The following is a 22,575-nucleotide window of genomic DNA, read 5'->3' on the forward strand; positions in this document are numbered from 1 at the left end:
TATGCCAAAGAGGCAGGACTTAAAATATCATATTCTCATCTAAAATGTACAGAGAAACACCAAGGGCACATGTACATGGAGGGACAACCTCTTGTGAAGATGTAGCAAGTATGCAGCCCTCTACAAGCCATGGAGAAAGACCTCATAGTAGACCAATTCTGCCAGCCCTAGATCTTGGACTGGCAGCCTGCAGAACTGGAAGAAAATACATTTCTATTGCTATTTTTTTGTAGCAGCCCTAGCAAACTAATGCAGATTTATAAATGTACTTTGCTCCAAATCCCCTTAAAGGAGAGGACAAAAAAGTTTTGTAGTTCAAGACAAAAAAATATATTAACACCAAAGAAGAACAAATTTACCTAGAAAATATTTACGGGAGAATAGAAATGAATTAAAATGACCTCAAATATCAGAATTAAAAATTCTCCTTTCAATGCCCAGAGCTTTGAGATTACCTAATCATGAGGAATCTCTTTCTGATGAATTAGAAACTAGATGCTGTCTCTATGGAAAAAACAATAGGTAGGGAACCCCTTCAGGAATAACCTAGTTGGTTACTTAAGGGGACATTTCTTGAAAAACTAAAATGTGTATTTTTAAAACAATTGGTTCTAAAATTATCAAAATTATTCTAACATGTATGTCATATATTTGGATTTGTTATTAATTATAGAACATTTGTGAATATATAAAACAAGTTAAAATTGAATATAAAGCAAATTTATTGAATTCTCCATATCTTTTACTTGATTAGAATAAAAATTTTATTTAAATTAAAAATAATACAACAATCTAATGTAAAAAAATAAACTATGAACTAAACTGGTAATAAATTCTTCACATGACCGGTCCTGGTGGCTCATACCTGTAATCCCAGTGCTTGGCTGTCCAAGAATTCTGGGAGGCCAAGGCAGGTGAATCAGTTGAGGTGAGGAGTTCAAGACAAACCTGGGCAACATGGTGAAATCCCGTCTCTACAAAAATACAAAACTACTACTCGGGAGGCTGAGGCAGAAGAGTCACTTGAATCTGGGAGGTGGAGGGTTACAGTGAACCGAGATGGTGCCACTGCACTCCAGTCTGCGTGACAGAGGAAGACTCTGTCTCAAAAAAAAAAAAAAAAAAAAAAAAAAAAAAAAAAAAAAAAAACCATGAGAAATCTTACATATCTTGCAGGTGTACTAAATTACAATGGAAATTTAATAAGCTACATATATAAGGTATGTATATAAGTTTTTGAAAACATATTTGAAAAGTTCTGACATATCAATATATTTATGAAACATGAAACCAGCACCACAAATCAAGATAATGAACAAACCAAAACAATGCCTTCCCCTCCATTTCCTTCCCCAGGCAAACACTCATTCACTCATCTGCTTTCTCTCACTATAGATTAGTTTTCATTTTCTAGAATTTTATATAAATGAAAATACACATTATATATTTGTTTTTTGGCTTGTTTGAATCAGAGTAATTGAGAGTCATTCTTGTTGTTGTATAAATTAATAGCTCCTTTTGTTGTTGACTAGTATTTCATCATAGGAATATACTACATTTTATTTATTTAGCAGACATCTGAGCTGCTTTCACATTGGGGCTATTAAAAATAAAGCATCCATAAATAATTTTATACCATATGTTTACAATTCCCTTACATAAACAACCAAAAGGAAAATGGCTAGGCCATCTATAAAGTATATGTTTAAATATTGTTTTAAATGTAAACTGTTTTCTGAAGCAATTGTAACATTTTACATTTCTTCCTGCCTTGTATCTGCTTTCTCATTAACATTTGACATGGTCCAAACTTTTAATTTTGGTGATTCTCTTAGGGTATGTAATGATATCGAATTATGGTTTTAATTCTAATTACTAGTGATATTGAGTGTCTTTTATATTCTTATTTTCCATCCATACATCTTTGTTAAAGCGTTTGCATAAAATTTTGGCTCCTTTTTTTGTTTGTTTGTTTTTTCTTTTTTCTTGAGACAAGCTGGAGTACAGTGGTATGATCCCAGCTCACTGCAACCTCTGCTTCCCAGGCTTACGCGATTCTCCCACCTCAGCCTGCCAAGTAGGTGGGATTACAGGCGCAAGCCACAAACACCCAGCTAATTTCTGTATTTTTATAGAGATGCGGTTTTGCCGTGTTGCCCAGGCTGGTCTCAAATTCCTGAGTTCAAAGTAATCCACCCACCTTGGCCTCCCAAAGTGCTAGGATTACAGGCATGAGACAGCATGCCCAGCCTTTGGCTTATTATGAAGTAGTAATTAATATGTAGTATTTATAAGTAGTATTTGTCCTTCTGTAATTGGCTTGTTTCACTTAGCATCATGTCATCTGGGTTTATCCATGCTGTAGCCAATGACAGAATTTCATTTTTAAAGGCTGAATAATATTTCATTGTATGTATATACCACATTTTTTTCCATTCATCCATCGATGGACATTTAGGTTGCTTCTATGTCTTGGCTATTATGAATAGTGCTATAATGAACACTGTAGTATAAATATTTCTTTGATTTCAATTCCAGAAGTGGGATTATTGAATCATATGAATTAAAAATCATATTTTTAATTATTTGCAGAACCTTCATACTGTTTTCCATAGTGGGTGTTTCAATTTACAGTCCTACCAAGAGTGGACAAGTATTGCTTTTTTCTACATCCTCATCAAAACTTGTTATCTTTTGGGTTTTTTGCTAATAGCCATCCTAACAGGTGAGAGGTGGTATCTCTTGGTGGTTCTGATTTGCATTTCCCTGATGATTAGTGATGTTGAGCACCTTTTCATATAGCTTTGGCCATGTGTATGTCTTCTTTACAAGTATGTCTATCAAGATCCTGTGGACATTTATTAATTGGATTATTTGGGGGTTTTGCAATTGATTTGTTAGTTCTTTATGTCCTTTGGATGTTAACTAATTATCAGCTATATGGTTTGAAAATATTTTCTCCTATTCTGTATATTGTCTTTTTATTTTGTTCATTGTTTCTTTTGCTGTGCAGAAGTTTTGTAGTTTAATATAGTCCCACTTGTCTATTTTTTGCTTTTGTTTTCTCTGATTTTGATGTTGTATAGATGAAATCCTTGTGAAGACCAATATAAAGAAGATTTTCTCCAATTTTTTTTCTTTTAAGTTTTGCCTATTTATTTATAAGAATATAATTATTGGGAAAGAAGGGGTATGGCTAATGGGTACAAAAGTATAGTTAGATAGAATGAATAAGATCTAGTATTCGATAGCATAACAGGGTGACTACAGTCCACGATAATTTAGTGTACATATTAAAATAATATAATTCATAATTGAGTTGTTTGTAACAAAAATAAAGGATAAATGCTGGAGGTGATGGATACCCCATTCACCCTAATGTGATTATTATGCATAGTATACCTGTATCAAAATATCTAATGTGCCTAATAAAAATATATACCTACTATGTACTCCAAAAAACTAAAAAAAAATTTTTTAAAGAATAGGATTATACCATATATCTGGGTTCTTTTGGTCAATGTTACACCTGTGATAGTCACCCATGTTATTACTTGTAAGAATAATTCATTATTTTTGGACAAAAATATTATGTATATTATGTATATTTAATGTGTAATACCTCATGATTTGTTATGCATATGCATTGTGAAATGATCACCAAAATCAAGCTAATTATTTATCACCTCACATAGTTACCATATTCTCCATCTTTTCTTTGTGTGTGTGTTTGTGTGTGTGTGTGTGAAGAGAACACTTAAAATTTACCCTCTTGACAAATTTCAAGTATATAATATAGTGTTAACTATTTTCAAATTATTGTACGTTACATTTCTAGTAGCTATTCATCTTATTTAAGTGAAACTTTGTACCCCTTGACTAACATAGCATGATTTTTTTCCTCCCTCAGCCCCTAACTATTCTACTTACTACTTCTATGAGTTTAAGTCCCTTGAATTCCACATGTAAGTAACAGTTCTTTTCAGTAAAGTACTGGGACTCTTAGCTAGAGCAATTAGACATGAAAAAGAAATAAAAGCCATCCAAATTAGATAGAAAGAAGTAACATTATATCTATTTGCAGAGAACATGATCATATACATAGAAAACTCTAACGATTTGACAAAAAAAAAAAAAAAAAAAAAAAAAAAAAACCTAGGTGAACTAATAAAGGAATTCAGTAAAGTTGTAGGATTCAAAGTCAACAATACAAAATTAGTCATGTCACAAACAACAAACTATCTGAAGAAAATTAAGAAAACAGTACAATTCATAATAGCAACAAAAAGAAAAATATATTTAGGAATAAACTTAATGAAAGAGATGAAAAAGTTGTACACTGAAAATTATAAAGCACTGGTGAAGGAAGTTAGAGAAGACACAGATAAATGGAAAACATCCCAAGCTCACAGATTGAAAGAGTTAATATTGGTAAAATGATCACCCTACTGAAAATGATCTACAGATTTAATGTAACTGCTGTGCCCTATATTTTTCCCAGAAGTTTTATGGTTTTATGTCTTACATTTAAGTATTTATTTTTAGTTATTTTGTGTATGGTATGAGGATAAAATTTTATTCATTTGCATGTGAGTCCAGTTTCTCACACTACTTATTGAAGAAACTATGTGTTCCCTATTGTGTGTTCTTGGCACCCTCGTCAAAGATTCATTGATCATACATGAATAGGCTTATTTCAGAATTATGTATTCTGCTTCCGTTTATCTATATGTCTGTTTTTACACCAGTACAACACTGCTTTGATTATTGTAGATTTGTACTATCTTTTGAAATCAGGAAGTGTGACACTTCCCACTTTGCTTTTTTATTCAAAAATGCTTTGGCTATTCAGGTTCTTGTGACTCCATATGAATTTTATGATGTTTTTGCCTATTTCTGTAAAAAAAAAAATGGCATTCAGATTTTGATAGGGATTGCAGTGAGTATGTAATCACATAGGGTAGTATGGACGTTTAAAAAAAAAAAAGTTCATTCTTCCAATTCATGAGCAAGGAATATCTTTCCACTCATTTGTGTTTGCTTTAATTTCTCTCATCAGTGTTTAATAGTTCACTGTATACATTTTTTTATTTGGTTAAGTTTACTCCTAAGTACATTTTATGCTACTGTTATAACTTTAGATACATATAGACAATAGTACTATATACGTATTTGGTGAAAATAAGTGAAGAAATATCTGCTGTCTATTTATAGGATGGGAATATATGAGGCAACCTCTGCTCTCTGTTCCTTAATTTGGCACCTTCATTTTCACTGATGATAGTTACTTGAATTGCTGAGAATGTGATCAAATATAAGTTAATCAGCCTCTTAAAGTACATGTCCAACCAATGAGACCACCTTGTCCTAATTAGAGCCATAAGAAATCTCTAGTTCACCTTTCCTCCCATTGCTTTGGGTTCACAGATTAGGAAGATGTTAGAATATTCCCTCACAGACTTCACCACAGCCCTCTCCAATCAGTGTATAATTGGCCAGTTTTCTAGGAGTGCCGGTGAAAATGAACAACAAGTTCACTAACATTTTGGCTTTTTCATGATCAAAAATTACTTTTTGGAACTCTTAAATTTTTCTGATGAATATATAAAGGAACTTGAGATATGCTATGGCTCCAACTTTCTTAAACTAAAGCCTCAAATGCAAACACCTATAGGAAGCTACCTAATTATGCACTCCAGATCCCTTCAAGTTTCTATCTTTGCTGTGATTTTAGATGGACTACTATATTTATGCTTTTCTACTGATATCTCAAACTTCCTATGATGGTTTCTCTGTAGGATAACATAGGAAAAGTAGATATGCTATCATGAAGAAAAAAATGGTGCTGTTGAATACAATTGTACTGGACATACAACTTAGCATATTCCCTGCCATCCCCAGGGAGTAACAGATATCATAGCTAGGAAAAAAAATAACCCTTAACATTAGGACTATAGAAAGAAACCTGAAAGCAAAGTAGACTGGCTTTAAAATATTCTGGTTCAGCAGGTAAAGCACTCACTTCACTTATGAATCACATTTCATGACCCATGAGGATGTTTAGATCCATATTTTATTTAGTACATGGAGTATTTCTTTTAAATGCTTCTGTACTACAATGATGAGAAATTTAGACTCCTGTTTGTCTTTTTCTTAGAAATAGCTAGACATTAGTTAACTGATTGCAAAACCACAGTTAATGACAAAGATACATTTAGATCTTTTTTTATTTCAATAAATAATGCAGAAAAATAATGTCACCTAAATACAGCTATAGTATAATTTTTCATCTCTCAATTATATAAACTGTTTCTCATAAGAGAAAAATGTTGAGGTTAACAACTAATACCCTTTATGGGACTTGGCTTTTGTTAAAATAATATTTATGTGTTTTGTTCTGCTTTGTTTAAAAAAGCACACACACCACAAAATAAATCAAGACACAGAGACAAACCCACAAAAGGGAGAAAAAACACAAAGAAGATTTTACTTTATCTCTTGAATTCTAGATAAGTCTCAGGAATTCAAGCATAAGGACATGGATGGATTACAGTGAAACAGAATCCCCATCACAATAGCGCTCAGGGAATTGAGAGTGGAGCAGAAGTTGTTCTTTACAAGCACTTTGCAATTTGTTAGTTCTTTTTAGATATATAGGCTTTCTATCAGACTTTTATGAGCTTTTCCTTATGCATAAAAACTTGGCAAACAGTTTGTCTCTGTGTGTGTGTGTGTGTGTGTATGTGTGTATGTGTGTGTGTGTGTATTTCAAGAAGCTTCAAAAGCAAAAAAACAATTCTACCAGTAATACCATAACAAAGTTTAATATGAATCAGCATCATGAAAAAGTATCAACTCATTTACTGGGTTTGTTAACTTCAATTATTTATGATAGAACCATGACTCAAATGACGACAAAATAAGTAGCCAAGTTCAGAGTGAGACAGATTACTAAAAGAACAGCTATCCTATAGCTAATAAAAGGGATGATGGAAGACACGTGGACTATATATTCACTACTTAATATGAGAACAAGACAACTTGTATAAGCCGTTCAATGACTAAGAGCATGTCCTCTTGGCCATGAGTAGAACTGGTCTGCCAGGTATAAACAAAGACAGAGTCTACATATGGGGATTAGAATGTTAAAGGAGAAAAGAGACTAATCATCCTTGATGTCTATTAACACAAAACTATCTTGATTATTTTACCTAAAATATATAAAAATCTATTATGGTTAGCAGAATAATATGTTTATAGAGTAAGAAGTAAAGAAGTATAAATTCATTATACTGTAGTACAATAGGAAGGAATTATAATCTAGAGACTATTAGTGTCACCAGTAGTATTCTTCAGAAGCAGGGGCTGAAATGGAGTTTGGAGTGAAAGATGAGTTTAGGGATCAACATCTATGAAAGGAAGAGGAAGAAAGTAGCACTGGGCACAGGAAAAAGGTGAAATACAATTTATGTGTCACAAAGCTTTGGCCAACTCAGTTCCAGTTCTAGAGAAAGTATTGCTATCAAAGCTTCCCATGACAGGCTGAGATGGCTGGGTCTTATACCCTGCCTTACTCAGTCAAGGGATGTAGGCTGCCCAGAAAGTGTGTAGCAATAGCCAAAGGCTGCCTCCTGAGTGCACTGCCTGAATCCAAGCAAGAGGTTTTATTTTGAAAATGGATCTGGACAGTTTAGTCCTGCATCTGTCACATCAAGCCTAGAAATTCCCCAAAAGAATCCTGTACTTTAATATATTGGTCTTAATATTACAAAAATAATTTATACTTATTTTTCCTTGTTAATAAAAAAATGAGAAAACTATATTTAATATGATTTCCCCCAGATGATCATAAATGAAATGTACCAAATAAGCCATATAAAATTGAACTCCCATATAAAAAATATCTATAAATTCCAAAGAATACTTAAGATGTTGAACCCTGAAAATATAGTACAAGGGAAATTGTTAAAGGAACAAAATATAATTTGGATGTCTCACTGAATATTAATTGGTATGGTGAAATAGCTATACAAGTAACAATGAAAAGTGCTTTGAATGTCACAGAATTTTCTGTTTCTAACACTACAGTCATAGAAACATAGATGATACAGTGATTACTAACACATGTCCCTTGCTGTGATCAACAGTTCATAGGCTAATTCAGTAAAAAGGCACATTAACAAATAATGACAATAATATGCAATAACTGCATCTGGAAACATGGTGCTAAGGAATCATCTAGCCTAGGTCTGGGTTAGGGGAGTGTGCAGACATCATGAAAGACCTAACGAGAAAGGTTCTCCCAGCTCTAAGAATTTCCACTCACAGTCATCTACCACCAGGCAAAGAGCACAGGGTTTATCTTAAAGAAATGCAGAAAATTGTCTGAAGAACAATAAGGCTTCCAATACTGGCACCCCAACATAAAGCTCTACTTATTCTGGCATTTAGGAACCCATATTTTGTCAGCCTGAAAGCAATGCCTGATTGTTCTCATGCCCCACTCAAGCCACATACAGAGTTCACAGTCAAAATTCCACCTCAGGGAAAACAAACAAACAAAAAACCTAATATGAATACTATATACAGAGTCTATGTACATGTGTGAGTGTGGATGTGTATATTCAATTTCTCACATACACACACACTGAGAAACACACACACACACATATATATACACACACACACACATATACACACACCTACACACACACACACACACACACACACAGAGAGAGAGAGAGAGAGAGAGAGATCCTTACCCTCCTAAACTTCTTTCTTTTTAAAATATAAATGAACAAGGAAGGGTCATTAATATACGAGGAGAACTGAAAGCATTTAACACAGTGATAAACAAATGAAAACTCATCACAAGGTAAACAGAGAGAGAGAAAGAAAGATAAACAGTATAGTATAACTAATATTATTCAGAGAGGTTTGAGAAAATATTACTTCCATATATCAAGAATAGGATGCTAGGAAGAGGGAATAATTATATAATAAGAAAGAATCCAAAGACAGTAAAAGTATAATACCCAAAATTTAAAATGTCAGAAGGGTCTAGAATAAAAGCCACGGAAATCTCCCAGAGCATACATGAAAAAGCAAAGATAGGAAATATGAGAAAAATACATAAAGGATTAATCCAGGGAGTTCAACAGTTTATCTTATAGGAGTTCCAAAAAGTGAAAAAAATGGACAGAAGAAAATAAAGGAATAATAAAGGATTATTTTCCAGCACTAAAGAAAGACAAGCCTTTAAACTAAAATGGACCATTAAAAAAGAACAAACCTTGATACGAGCTCATAGAATTTCAGATAACACGAAGAACAAAGAATCAAGAAAATATGTTAATAACTTCTACGAAAGAAGAAGAAGAAGACTGACATTTACTATCTCATCAAAAATAGCATGTCAAGGAAAAATGGAGAAATTAGCTTTAAAATACAGCAGAAATTTAAAATTCAATATTTAGAAAGTATATCAATCAACTGTAAAAGCATTTTTCAATGTACAAAGGCTCAAAAAGTTAAATTTTCATACACTTTCTCTTAGAAGTTCCTTATGAAGTATGGACATTACGGCTGCAATTGAAGTAAGGGTTAAGGATCAACAGAAATAAACCACAAACATAGACCTGCTGTGTATTTCTCATTTGTGTGGCAAAGGAAAAAATTTAACAGAAGTGTCCACACAGAGCAGATGTAGCATGTATCTTTGTGTGGCTTCCGAACCTTTATCCCTGTGGGGCACAGGGCTGCTGGTGAAACTCAGAATTCCTGTTAAGCTACTGTTCTTTTATACTATGATTTCATTTTCATACCAGAACTTAACCTCGCCATCCATGCACTTCTACTCAAAGAGGTCTTCAGAAAAATGATGCTTTCCCGAATTTTGAACCATACTTAGTATAAGAATTTTTTTTTCCTCAGAGACAAGCAGAGTAAGTGCCCAGGTGTCCCTGAAAAATATTACTGCCCAACTTTTCAGAGTCTCAGAAAATCTGTCTTCTCATCATGTCACAGCCCAACAAAACAAAAGTAGTAAAAGACCAAAGACATAAAATAGGGGAAGCAGTGAATCTAATCAAGGAAAGCAGTGAAGGTGAAGTTCCAGGACAGCATGTGTGCAGGGGCTGGAAGGGCAACAGGTCCAGTTCTGAACAGAAAAATGCAGAGCTGTGGAGAGTCCCAGGAGAAAAGGAATTCTATACTTGTTTATAGTTTTGGGGTTGTTTGTTTGTTTGTTTGTTTTTACCCTTCCCTTTTTTGGATTTTCCTTTTTTTTTTTTTTCCAGTTGTCTGCAGAAGGTAGATCTGGGTGAAATTGGAGACAATTTTTTGGATTTCTTATTAAGGAACAAGAGTTTGGACTTTGGACTGTTATTATTTCTTCTATTTTGTTCTTTAGAATTAAGCATTATTGCTATTTTTGGTGTTTCACTCAGTCTAAACAGTAAAAAGATTGCATGCTCAAAATGAGATAACTCAAGAAGACTTTACTAAAAAGGGACAAATTATAAAAGTGTGATGGGGTAAAAAAAAAAAAAAAATCCACAAGAGACTAAGAGACCTGGAGCTAGCAGTAGAGCTTGGCCCAGGAGATGAGGGTGGAAGAGGTTGTCAAACTCAGGAAGAGGAGAAATGCATGCAGAACAGGACACCAGGAAAGGAACAGTAATCTTTATTTAAGGAATACGACTGACCTAAGGGAAAGAGTCAGGAGAACAAATGCTAAACTTCACTATTGCCCTTCTCTATTTCCTGCTGAAACTCACTACAGCCAAACCCAACTGGAAGCCTGTAGCCAGGGAAGCACAAGTGACAGTCAGTCTCCCCAGGAAACAGCAGGGTGGGGGTTTGTCTAGAAGGGAAATATTTGGCCCAAATGTCATCCTACATTTCTTATCTTTTCAACAGGTGCTATATCCTGTGTTCTTCTTATCTGAAAATGTTTCTTTTTGTAATTTATATGTAGAATTTTAGTAATTAGGTTTAAATGTAATCCATTGATTCTAGACAGGAGGAAAGGCTCAAGAGGCATCTTTGGTGCCAAGGTAAACAGGTAAAGCTCAAATCTTTCACTGGCCATGGCCAGTAGTTTCAAGTTACAAGAAACCAAAAACCTCTGAACTGTATAGGAAGAGAGGTCTTTGAATGCAAACATTTCTGAATTCAAAGTACACTACTTAGAGGTAAGCTGACTTTATGTTGGAAACACTTGTCGTTGTCTTGTAATTGAAGGCTGATGCAACTGGGAGAGGAGTATGAAATGTTGCAATTAGTTAAGAGGGAGTCTGGAGTTCAAGGATTTCTGGTTATTATTTCTCTCCTTTTGTTTGTATGCCTTGCTTAAAATGAGCTATGTGTAAGACATCCATAACTAAGCCCCTTCAGTTCTTTGCAAACATAATGAATGATATCACCGCTGGCTTCAAAGCATATAAAAACAATACCAGGGTTCATGTTATATATGTTGCCACAGGAGCACAGGACTCACTGAAAAGGAATCTGGGTGCTGGTTACAAGTTCATTCCAAAATTGCTATGAAAATTCTGATAGTTGTATTTGCTACTGTTTTTCTTAGTTGCTTTAAACATATGATTATCCTTAACTGATAGGTTATGTAAAGTGGGTGCAAAGTAGGTAATCTGTGACTTTAAAAGACTGCAAAATTAAGCAAGATACTATCAATGACCTGACAACTTCACATTACACATAGAAACCTGAACTTCATTAAGTAGAGATGGAATTATGCCCAGGGAGTGTTGTTGCTTTTGTTCTGCTTGACTGTTCACTACCTACCCTTTGCAATGGTGTAAACTGCTCATTAATTTTGTATATTTGGTTAGTGACAGTTTCCATTCTCAAAATCCTTGTGATGAATTACATGACACAGTGGAAACAACTATAGAACAAAACAAAGACACCACATGTGGTCTGCTAACCAGTCTCCTGTCAAACAAAATTGGATGCTGCGTTCCCATGGTTTCCTTTGAGTAGTAAAAGAGAAAATGAATGCTCAGAAGCACCATTTCTGTAAATTGCTGAAAAATCTTCATATTAGTGTAGCCTAGAAAATATTTTAGTGGCAAAAAAGCTGCAAGGAAACCAAGTTATACATTTTTTTTTTTTTTTTTGCTAACACAAAGAAATACATTCTTTACAAGAAAATGGAGCAGAAATAATAACAATAGGCCCATTATTCTCATTCAGTAATAAATCCCATTTAGGGAGAAAGTATTTTAATGAGCAAATGCTTTATTCTATCTTGTTGTTAAATAAGAATTTTTAAATATCATATACTGAGTAGAGAGCTAGAGTGCATATCAAACAGAAAGAACAGGATCTGGCCCTTGGAGAGTTAACCTCCTGAAATTAATGCATAATGGATGAAATTAATCAACTTCAGGAGCCTCCTAACAAGAAGGGATATTGCCTAGGACAAAGCAGGAAGACTAAAGCCTGCAAATCTAATCACGTCCATTAGAATTTGAAAGACAACTTTTTTTTAATTAATGGGAGAAAGATACCTAAAAGAAAAAGAAAAAAGGTCACTTGTGACTAGGTGGATTCTACATAAGACCTTACAAAAGTAGGTTCAGGAAATAGGAATTTGGCAGGGTTTACCCCAGATTCTTTTTTTCTTTCTTTCTTTCTTTTTTTTTTTTTTTTTTTTTTTTTTTTTGAGATGGAATCTCTCACTGTCTCCTACACTGGAGTGCAGTGGAGTGGTTGATTTTGGCTCACTGCAACCTCCACTTCCCAAGTTCAAGCAATTCTCCTACCTCAGCTTCCTGAGTAGCTGGGACTATAGGCGTGCACCACCACATCTGGCTAATTTTTGTTATTTTTAGTAGAGACGAGGTTTCACCATGTTGGCCAGGCTGGTCTCGAACTCCTAACTTCAGGTGATCTGCCTGCCTCAGCCTCCCAAAGTGCTGGGATTACAGGTGTGAGCCACGACATCCAACCCTATCCCAGATTCTCTAAAACAGTAACAGCCTATATCTGAAAGGCTCAGAATCAGATGACTTCCCAGAGAGGCCTTGATCATCCTGCTTTGCCGCAGTCTATAGAATGCATTACAAAACTACCTTCTGATTAAATTAAGCTTCCCGTGTTCCCATAGGTAGGGAAGGAAACACTCTGACAGGTAGCAATATCCCAGTTATAAAACTAAACACATAATTTCAAGATCCATGCCAGTTACTCATCAGTCCTCAACCAATAAGTCAACTTTGGGAGCACTCACAAAACTATTTTTCTAGGTACCAAAGCTAGTGACCAGACCTTGAACTACTGTTTCTTCAACCGCACACTGTGAGTAGCCACTGTTCTATCTTCTCTGATGTTGCATCAATTCTTTAACACTTACACCACATTTACCACACATTTTTAATTTCTTTATTTAAAAGTCTATTACTCTTTTTACTCTAACGACTTAATACAACTTAATAGCAGAAAATTGAAAAGCACAAAAAATATTTTTAAATGATCTAATACCTCACTATCAACATTGTGGTGTTATTACCTATAGTCTTTGAAAATTTTATGTCAGTTCTTGCATTTACATTGTGATATAAAATGTGCTTAAAGAAAAAAGTACATAAAGCATACCCCTTGAGTTCTACTCCAAGATCTTGAACAATCAACTTCCTCTGCTATAGCTATAAATCACAATCAGGATTTATCTTCATCTTCACTAAATCCCTGTTTTCCAAATTAGTGACAATTTTCAACCAAAGTTGGTATTGTAATTTTTGCCAATCAAGTCGATGTGTAATAAATATTCATGTGGTTTTAAAGTTCAATTTCATAACATCGAGGTTACATAACTGTGTATGTAGTTAGAGGGAGACTAGGCAACATAAGACTCTTCCTACTTCCGACATCAACATAAGTTTGGAGGTTCCCCAAACCACCCTCAGGTTCAACAATTCTTTAGAAGGACTCACAGAACTCACTGAAAGCTGTTCTACTAGTATGGCTTATTACAGAGGAAGAATACAGATTAAGATCATCTAAGGGAGGAAGCACATAGGACAGAAAATCCATGGAAAAAGAATCAAACACAGAGCTTCTGCTCTCCTCTCCCCATGGAGTCAAGACAGTGTCACCTTCCTGGCATAGATGTGTGACAATACACATGGAATATTGCCAACCGAGGAAACTCACGTGAGTCTAGGTGTCTAGTGTATATAATGGAGTTCCATCATGTAGAAGTGATGGACTTCTCATTTCCAGATTCTCCAAAGGTTAAGCTTCAAAGCCCTCACTCTAAGTTGTATATTTACCATCTGACTTGGCCTGGGATCTCATGCTAAATCATACTGTTACTATTTGGTAAGGCCAGCTCTCACTGTAAATTACATTGTCAAACTATCCAATGTGACACAAGGTCCACAGCCAAAGACACTCCTCTCGGTATGACATTTCAGGAGCTTAGAGATTATCTCCCAGAAGCTGAGGGCAAAGGCTAGGCTTCATTTGAGGCAAACTTAAATTCTTTACTACACCCCTGATCCCTACCAAAGTTGAGTATCTTTTCATATATTTATTAAACATTTGATTTTTCTTTTCTATGTAATATCAATTCTTGCACACATTTTCTTAGTGAGGTAAACTGTCATTTTTTTTTTTTTTTAATTCTCATGACTATATTCCCTCTGTTATCTTCTGAAACTTTCATAGTTTTCCTTTTTCCATTTAGGTTATTAATACCCTTGCAATTGATTTTTTCTGTCTGATGTGAGCTATTGATCCAATTTTCCCCCACATAGATAACTCATTGTGGCAGAATCATATATTTAAAGCATCTATTTTCCCTCATCTGTTACAGGCAGATGTAGCTAGACAACTGTCTGACTATGCTCCATTGGTATATTTGTCTATTCTTTTTTTTTTTTTTTTTTTTTTTTTTTTTTTTTTTTTGAGACGGAGTCTCACTCTGTCGCCCAGGCAGAGTGCAGAGGTGCGATCTCGGCTCACTGCAAGCTCCACCTCCCCGGTTCACGCCATTCTTCGGCCTCAGCCTCCCAGTTGCTCGGACTACAGGCACCCAACACCACGCCCTGCTAATTTTTTGTATTTTTGCTAGAGACGGGGTTTCATCGTGTTAGCCAGAATGGTCTCGATCTCCTGAGCTTGTGATCTGCCCTCCTCAGCCTTCCAAAGTGCTGAGATTACAGGAGTGAGCCACCGTGCCCAAATGTATATTTGTCTATTCTTGTGCCAATATCATAGCATTTTGACTAAAACTCTAGCTTTATAATGACTATTCATATCTAGTAGGGAAAATTTACCACATTGTTTTCTAATTCAAGAATGTCTCTCTGCATTTGTATTTAAAACTTCAGAATCAGCTTACCAATACCACCTTCCCTTCCCCTCCTCTCCCCCACAAAAAAAATCTTGAGATTTTTATTGGAATTTCTCTGACACAAGTGAAGTGAAATGGTTAACTCTACAAGATAGTATTCTTCTATCCATGGATAACATTTCCACAGGTCCATTTACAATATTATTTGCATTTTGGGTAGATAATTTATATTAGATTTTAAAAGTCTTCTGTTTCCTTTTAACCTCACAGTTATTGTCATATTGATTTATAGAGTTCATGTTTCTTTAGACTTATCCACATATTTACCATTTTATTTGCTTTTCATTCTTCTGGAAGCTCAGGATTTCTCTCAAGTACCATTTGACTTCTGTCATATATATGTGTGTATATTTATATATATATGTATATATACTTTGGAATTTTAATTAGTGACAGTCTATTGGTAACAAACTTTGTGTTGGTATTTATGAAAAATGTATTTGGCCCTCATTCTGAAAAGATATTTTTTCTTGGTATGTAATTCTAGGTTGGAAAATATTTTCATTCAGCATATAAAAGATTTTTAAAAGACCTTGTTTTGTTAACACTTAAAAGCACAAAGATGAAAACAGAATTTTAAAAATTTCTTCAAATCAAACTGTTCAGAGATTATTATTATTAATATTTTTGTGTATATCTGCCAAATCTTTTCAGGCATATACATGCAATTCATTTATAAAAGGTAGATCTTAGTGTTTAAAACTTGAATTTTTTAATCTTGACAACATATTGTTAAGTTACATATTGTTATTATTCTTTGCACAGTGTAATTTTTAGGACTTGGGTTTGGGCCTAGTGCGGTGACTCACACCTGTAAGCCTAACACTTTAGATGCTGAGGGGGGCAGATGTCTTGAACTTAGGAGTTTGAGACTGGTCTGGACAACATGGTGAAGCCCATCTCTACAAAAAATATAAAAATTATCTGGGCATGGTGGCATGTACCTATAGTTCCAGCTACTTGGGAAGCTGAGGCAGGTGGATCACTTAAGCCCAGGAGGTTGAGGCTATAGTGAGCTCTCTTTGCATCACTGAACTTCCAGCCTGGGTGACTAAGCGAGACCCAGTCTCAAGAAAAAAAGAAAAAGAAAAAAAAACAAAAAGGAATCTAGGGTTTGAAGTCAGCCACCTAACTTCAGATTCTGATTCAACTCCACACTAATTGTTTAACCTTGAGCACATTACTTAGCCGCTGTCCCTAAATTTCTTCATGTGTAATCCAGCCGAGCCTTCTGTTGTCTAGTGCCACAACTCAATGCATATCGTCCAGGACAAGCTAAAATCACTTTTCCACATTATAAGACTGCTTCTTTATCCCAATACAGCTCATACTAGTACAACACAAACACTAAATAAATCTTAAAAGCTGGCTTCACTGCATTATTTCATTTTCTTAACCTCTTTAATTTGCTTTATCCTTTGGCTCAGTGCTAAGCTCCTGTTCACATGCCTAACCATCATCATAAATCTCACAAGTGATCATCAGTATTTTCCCATTCTCCTCTTCCTTCCAAAGCCACAGATTATTTTATTCCGCTTACAGTCGAATGGGGTTATGTAACTCATGCTGGCTAATGAACTGAGACATGAGAGGTATTTCTAGTTTAAAGCACATAAAAAGCCAGTTGTAATTCTCAATATTCCCTTACTCTCACAGAGTGTACTATAACCCTATTCCTCCATTTATCAAAATACAGTCCTATAAAAAAGGAGCAGCTTGGAATTCTTTGCCAACACTTGGAAGAGGCTCTCCTGGATATTCCAGGATCTTTTGAAGACAAAATAATATTCATAATAAATAGGTAAATGAAATGTCAGCTTCTAGCAACCTTCTGCCATATTTCTGAATATTGTTCTGCTATTTCAAAATCTTTACCTTTGCTAATATTGGTTGCTGGTAGAGAAAAAAGCTCAAAATTAAAATACATTAAAAACTACTTGAGTTCTAAAATGTCACGAGAAAATAAAATCTAGTGAACATTTCTGTAGAAAAGATACTTTCTCTCTTTTAAAGAGAATATTTTATAATAAATTATAGTAAATTTGAGATTATAATTATATTTATTCAAAGTTAAAAGTTTATATTCATTTATGCTCAATATTTTGATTTATAAAATTTATGAACATTTTATTATAATTATTATCAAGAAATAAATCCTTTACTAATTTTAAAATTTGTTTTACTTTAAAAAAAGGATTACATTTTCTAATTCTCACAAAGGTTCCATGTGGTATAAAGCAAGCCTTACGTGTACCAATCCCTTGAAGTTCTTATTATAGTTACAAATTTATATTTGTGCAACTTCTCCTTAATGCATATCTTCCCCACCAGACTGTGATCTCTAAGAAAGCAGGGATCTTTGCTCATTTGAAGTGTCATCCCACCAACAGCTGTTATATAGATGCATGCCGGGTGTGTGGTAGGAGTTAAATAAAAAATATTTGCTGACCTCCTAAAGGAATAATGACATTAGACATTCAAATCATGTAACTAACTACATCCATTCTAAATCTATGCTCACCAAGCAACATTCTAAAGGTTAATTTCCCATCTTTAAGGCACTGCAGGACAGTGCATCTAATCCACTGATAGTTTAATTTTGATTGTTAATATTTCAAGGACAATTCTGGCTTCTTTTTAAAATATCTGTAACTTGTGAAGATTTTAACATGACTCATCATATGTGAGTTTCCAATTCTTGGACACTATCACAAGGTTGTATGTCTACAAGGTTAACACTAGAGACTTGAGACTACGGCAAATTGACCATATGATGCCAATCTTATGAAACTTATCCAAGGCAACCCAGCTAACCTTCTGCAATCATCCTCTTTGTTGGTGACTTTTCTGGGTGGTATGTAACTTTCTGTTTAAACTTCTACATATAATCCTCCCTCCAATTAATCAAGAAATGTTCTTTCTACATTTTTTAAATGCTTAAGAAATTTGGGATATTGGTAATCATTACATCAAATCTTCTTTGATCAAATAGTGAATTCAACCTAGAAGCAGTGATGGATCAGCTCTCCTTGAGAGAGGCACATTGTCACATGCAAAGCCATTTCCCTTATTCAGGGGAGCTAGAACCTACATTCTGGTTAGTCACAAAATTTTAAACTGAAATTAAAATATTTTCACTATTAATTCTATAGATATATGCTTACATATAGCTTGTACTCTAGAAATTCAGTTTTTTTAAAATCACATGTTCTTTTACGTAATTCTCTTTGCATATAAATATATCTGTTTCCTCTGGGATCACTGTGGCTCTTAAAAACTTTATGATTTTCCTAATATTTAGTTCAATAAATAAAAATTATTTTATTTAGGTCAGTAAATTAGCTAATGATCTCCTGAAAATCAAAACTAATCAAACAAATTGACTCCTTACAACTCTGATTATAGATGGCAACCAAAGATGATTAAAAGCAAATTAGGATAAAATCCAGAATTTTAAATTTAGCTGTTTTAGACTATTTTACTAATTTATCCCCTAGGACCTTGTGTCTTAAAGCACTCTTTTCTCACTTTTTTTTTTTTTCATATAAATCTTCTTAACTTACCTGGCTTCAATTGGTATCTATGCATTAAAATTTGAATATTTCTAACTCAATTTAAACTTATCCAAAGCTTTTCCTATGGTATAACGACAAACCTCAGGACATCTCTGTGGAACAAATCATGCCCAACTCATTCTTCCTCCTCTTTCTATCTTTTTAATTTTCTTCATGTAGGAAGTTTCATGAAGTTCCAAAAAAAAGGATCCTCAAAAAAGAATTTCCTGAAATTACATATACTCAAAAGATATAGGCATCCTATCATATGTCCTCATAAAATATGTCTTTTCTTCCCAATCCTGACCTCAGTTTTGATTTTATGTGTGTTTATATAATTGTTTCAGTAATCTTTGACTTTCCACCAGAATCTAAGCTCCTTGAAGGTAGAAACCATGTTTGTTTTTGCTCACCCTTACATTCCCATTGTATCTAGGATATGATCAGTAAGAGAAGAAGCAAGAACTGTGAATGATCTGAATTTGCTATATTTACCAACTATTTAACTTGACAAAAAAGCTTAAACTTAATTATGTAGTGAGTGAAGGAGCAAATTTAACATACTTTTACATATTTTGTTCAATATCTGTGTAACTCAAAAGACACGTGAGAGCACAGTCTCTTTGTCTCATGTACCCTTGTATCTCTACTCCTACTACAGTGTTTGGTACATTAGTAGCTTTCAATAAAATACGTTAGATCAATAAATGAGTAAATAGATTCCTGATACAAAATTAAAAATCAGTGTCTTCATTTCCCTCCTGCATTGACTCTAATTTATTCTTTGGTACAGGAATAGGGGTATTGATAGGGTTTTAAAGAACACATCTTTTGTTCTTTTGTCCTGTGTGATAGTTGACCTCAAGTTCTGCCTCGGTTTTTTCTATACCAGCTCTATTATCTATAGTTTCTTTATATGTTTCTCAAGAGAAGGAGTAATTCTCAATTACTTTACACACTAGTTGTTACCTTATGACCATTTTATTTTGTTTTAAAATACACCACTAAGCAGTGACTGCAGTATTTGAAGTATTTATAAACTGTAGCTCTTGGGGAGAAACACATAAGAAAGTATTTATTAGAAGGCTGATCCAAAATACATAAAAGTAAAACAAACTGCAGCAATAAATGTTTACTGCGAGCAAAGATTTGAGTCTTGTGGGGAAAAAAGAAGAAAACAAAGTGTAAGAAAACTATATAGCTGTATAAACAATGGGAAAATGAAATATAAAGGGAGTGATCAGATATTAATTAGGTCTGCCGTGGGGATGGACATTCTGGGGCTGGAGGAGAATGACCTATGTTTTATGGTACTCCAGAAGCTAAGCTCTGTCCAATGAGTAAAATTTAAAATAAAGATATTGTAGCTTACTATTTAGATAAAACTAATATTAACTAATGCTTTTTATCAGTAGAAAAAGTTGCCTCTGAGGAAATAAAATAACTATGAATTTTATTTTGAAGTCTTTCATGACATTCCAATAAGAATAAGGCATTCATCTTCTCTGTATCCCCTGGGACCTTATTTACACTTTGATTATTGTATTGCCACAGTGTGATGGATTGTATAAAATCTGTTCTAAGGATAGAGACCCTCGGCATTTTAAATCTTGATATTCCTGCTGACTAACACATTGCTTGAGACAAGACAGGCTTTCTTTTATTCTTTGTTGAATAAATGGGTGAATGAATGCTTTACAAACTATTCATGTATTTGAAAGAAGGCACCAGGCAAATCAGCTCTCAGGTTTTTTTTACAACTCCAAGAAGGAAACATCCATAAAGCTATGATTAGTTTTCAAAGTTAAAAATAGTTTGGATAGGACCAATGGCAATTAGTCATTTCAGATACTGCCCACAAATATGGAAGTAGCCATAATACAATTCTATCTGAAAAACAATTTAGGAGTATAAAAAAAGTTAGTCATGGCCAGTGTATTTGCTACATCAGGATTTATCAGGATTACAAATTTGTATGTAAAATATTTGGGGTACAAAATCATGAAACATTCCTTCCTCTCATGGATAAGATAATTATATAAGAAAGCACAATGATTTGAACATATTTAAATATAGCCAATATCTTTGATTTTCTCACTTAGAAATTCTATATACAGCTGACCCTTGAACAATATGAGGGTTAAGGGCATCAATCGCTTGCATAATCAAAAAACTGCATATAAATTTTGACTCCAGAGAAACTTAACCACTAATAGCCTACGTTTGACCAAAAGTCTTACTAATAGCAAAAACAGTCAGTTAAAACATATTTTATGTTATAGGTGTTATATATTGTATCCTTACAATAAAGTAAGCTAGAGAAAATAAAATGTTAAGAAAATTATAAGGAAGAGAAAACATATTTACTATTCATTAAGTGGGAGCAAATCATCATAAAGGTTTTCATCCTCATGATCTTCATGTTGAGTAAACTGAGAAGGAGGAAGAAGAGGAATGGTTGTTTTTGATATTTCAGGGGTGGCAGAGGCAGAAGAATATTTGCATGCACATGAACCCACAGAATTCAAACCCATTTTGGTCAAGGGTCAACTTTATACACATATGTAATTCTGCAAATACATAAAGTTCTGGATATACATGTATTACATGTGTGTATATATATACACACATACACACACAATACATGTGTGGATATATCACTATATATACACATATATAGTGTATATATTAAATATATATGTATGTTGTATATCTATTGTGTGTATACATATATGTATATATTGTGTATATATTGTGTGTATATATATATCTTGTGTATATATACATATATACACTATATATTTGATATATACACTATATACACTATATATAGTGTATTTGAGAAAATTTTATGATAAATATGTCAAATTTGAGAAACTATATAATTTCAAACCCACTACGCACATACATATGCATTTATTTTTTGAAAACAACTCCTCCTCTTACAGAAAATTAGCTAAAATTTTCTAGGCAGAGACTCATGTACTGGCATTTTAAACAATAACATGGCTGGAGAATCCTTCAAGACCTAGACCTTGTCTACCTCTTTGATTTCCTCTCCTGCCACACTGCTTCCATCTCACTACACTCTATCCACACTGGCCTTCTTTTCATTATTTAAACATGCCAATGTCATGTCATGTATCTCTGTTACTTTTGCCTGGAAAGCTTTCAATTTAAATCATTACCTGGCTATGCCCTGCTAGAATATAATTCTCTATGTGTTTCTCACATTTCTACATGCCTTTCAAAGAGAAGCACTGACAGGTTTTGTTTATGACTATTTTTTCATGGATGTTTACATAGTGTCTTCCCCCAAAGCAGAAGGCAGATTTGTTTACTGTCCAGTATACTAAAGATAATGTTTTCCTCTGGGGTACATGCTGGGTAGGTTTGTTTGCAGGTCATTATGAAAGACTGATTTGTTCTAATCTTAGGTTCCTCAAGTGAGGTGCAAACCTACTGCCGGTGCAGCCTCCACTGGAGCCAATTGGCACTGTCATATCAGATCAAAGGCGACTGGTACACACATGCAACTCATGCTGTTTGTTCTGTCATAACTAATAAAGTCTCTTATCTCTGACCCAAGAGTTTTACATCTTCTGCTAGCAATTACGAAACTACATCAATCTAATTTGC

Source organism: Macaca nemestrina, chromosome 11 (assembly GCF_043159975.1).
Source record: "Macaca nemestrina isolate mMacNem1 chromosome 11, mMacNem.hap1, whole genome shotgun sequence".
NCBI lineage: Eukaryota > Metazoa > Chordata > Mammalia > Primates > Cercopithecidae > Macaca > Macaca nemestrina.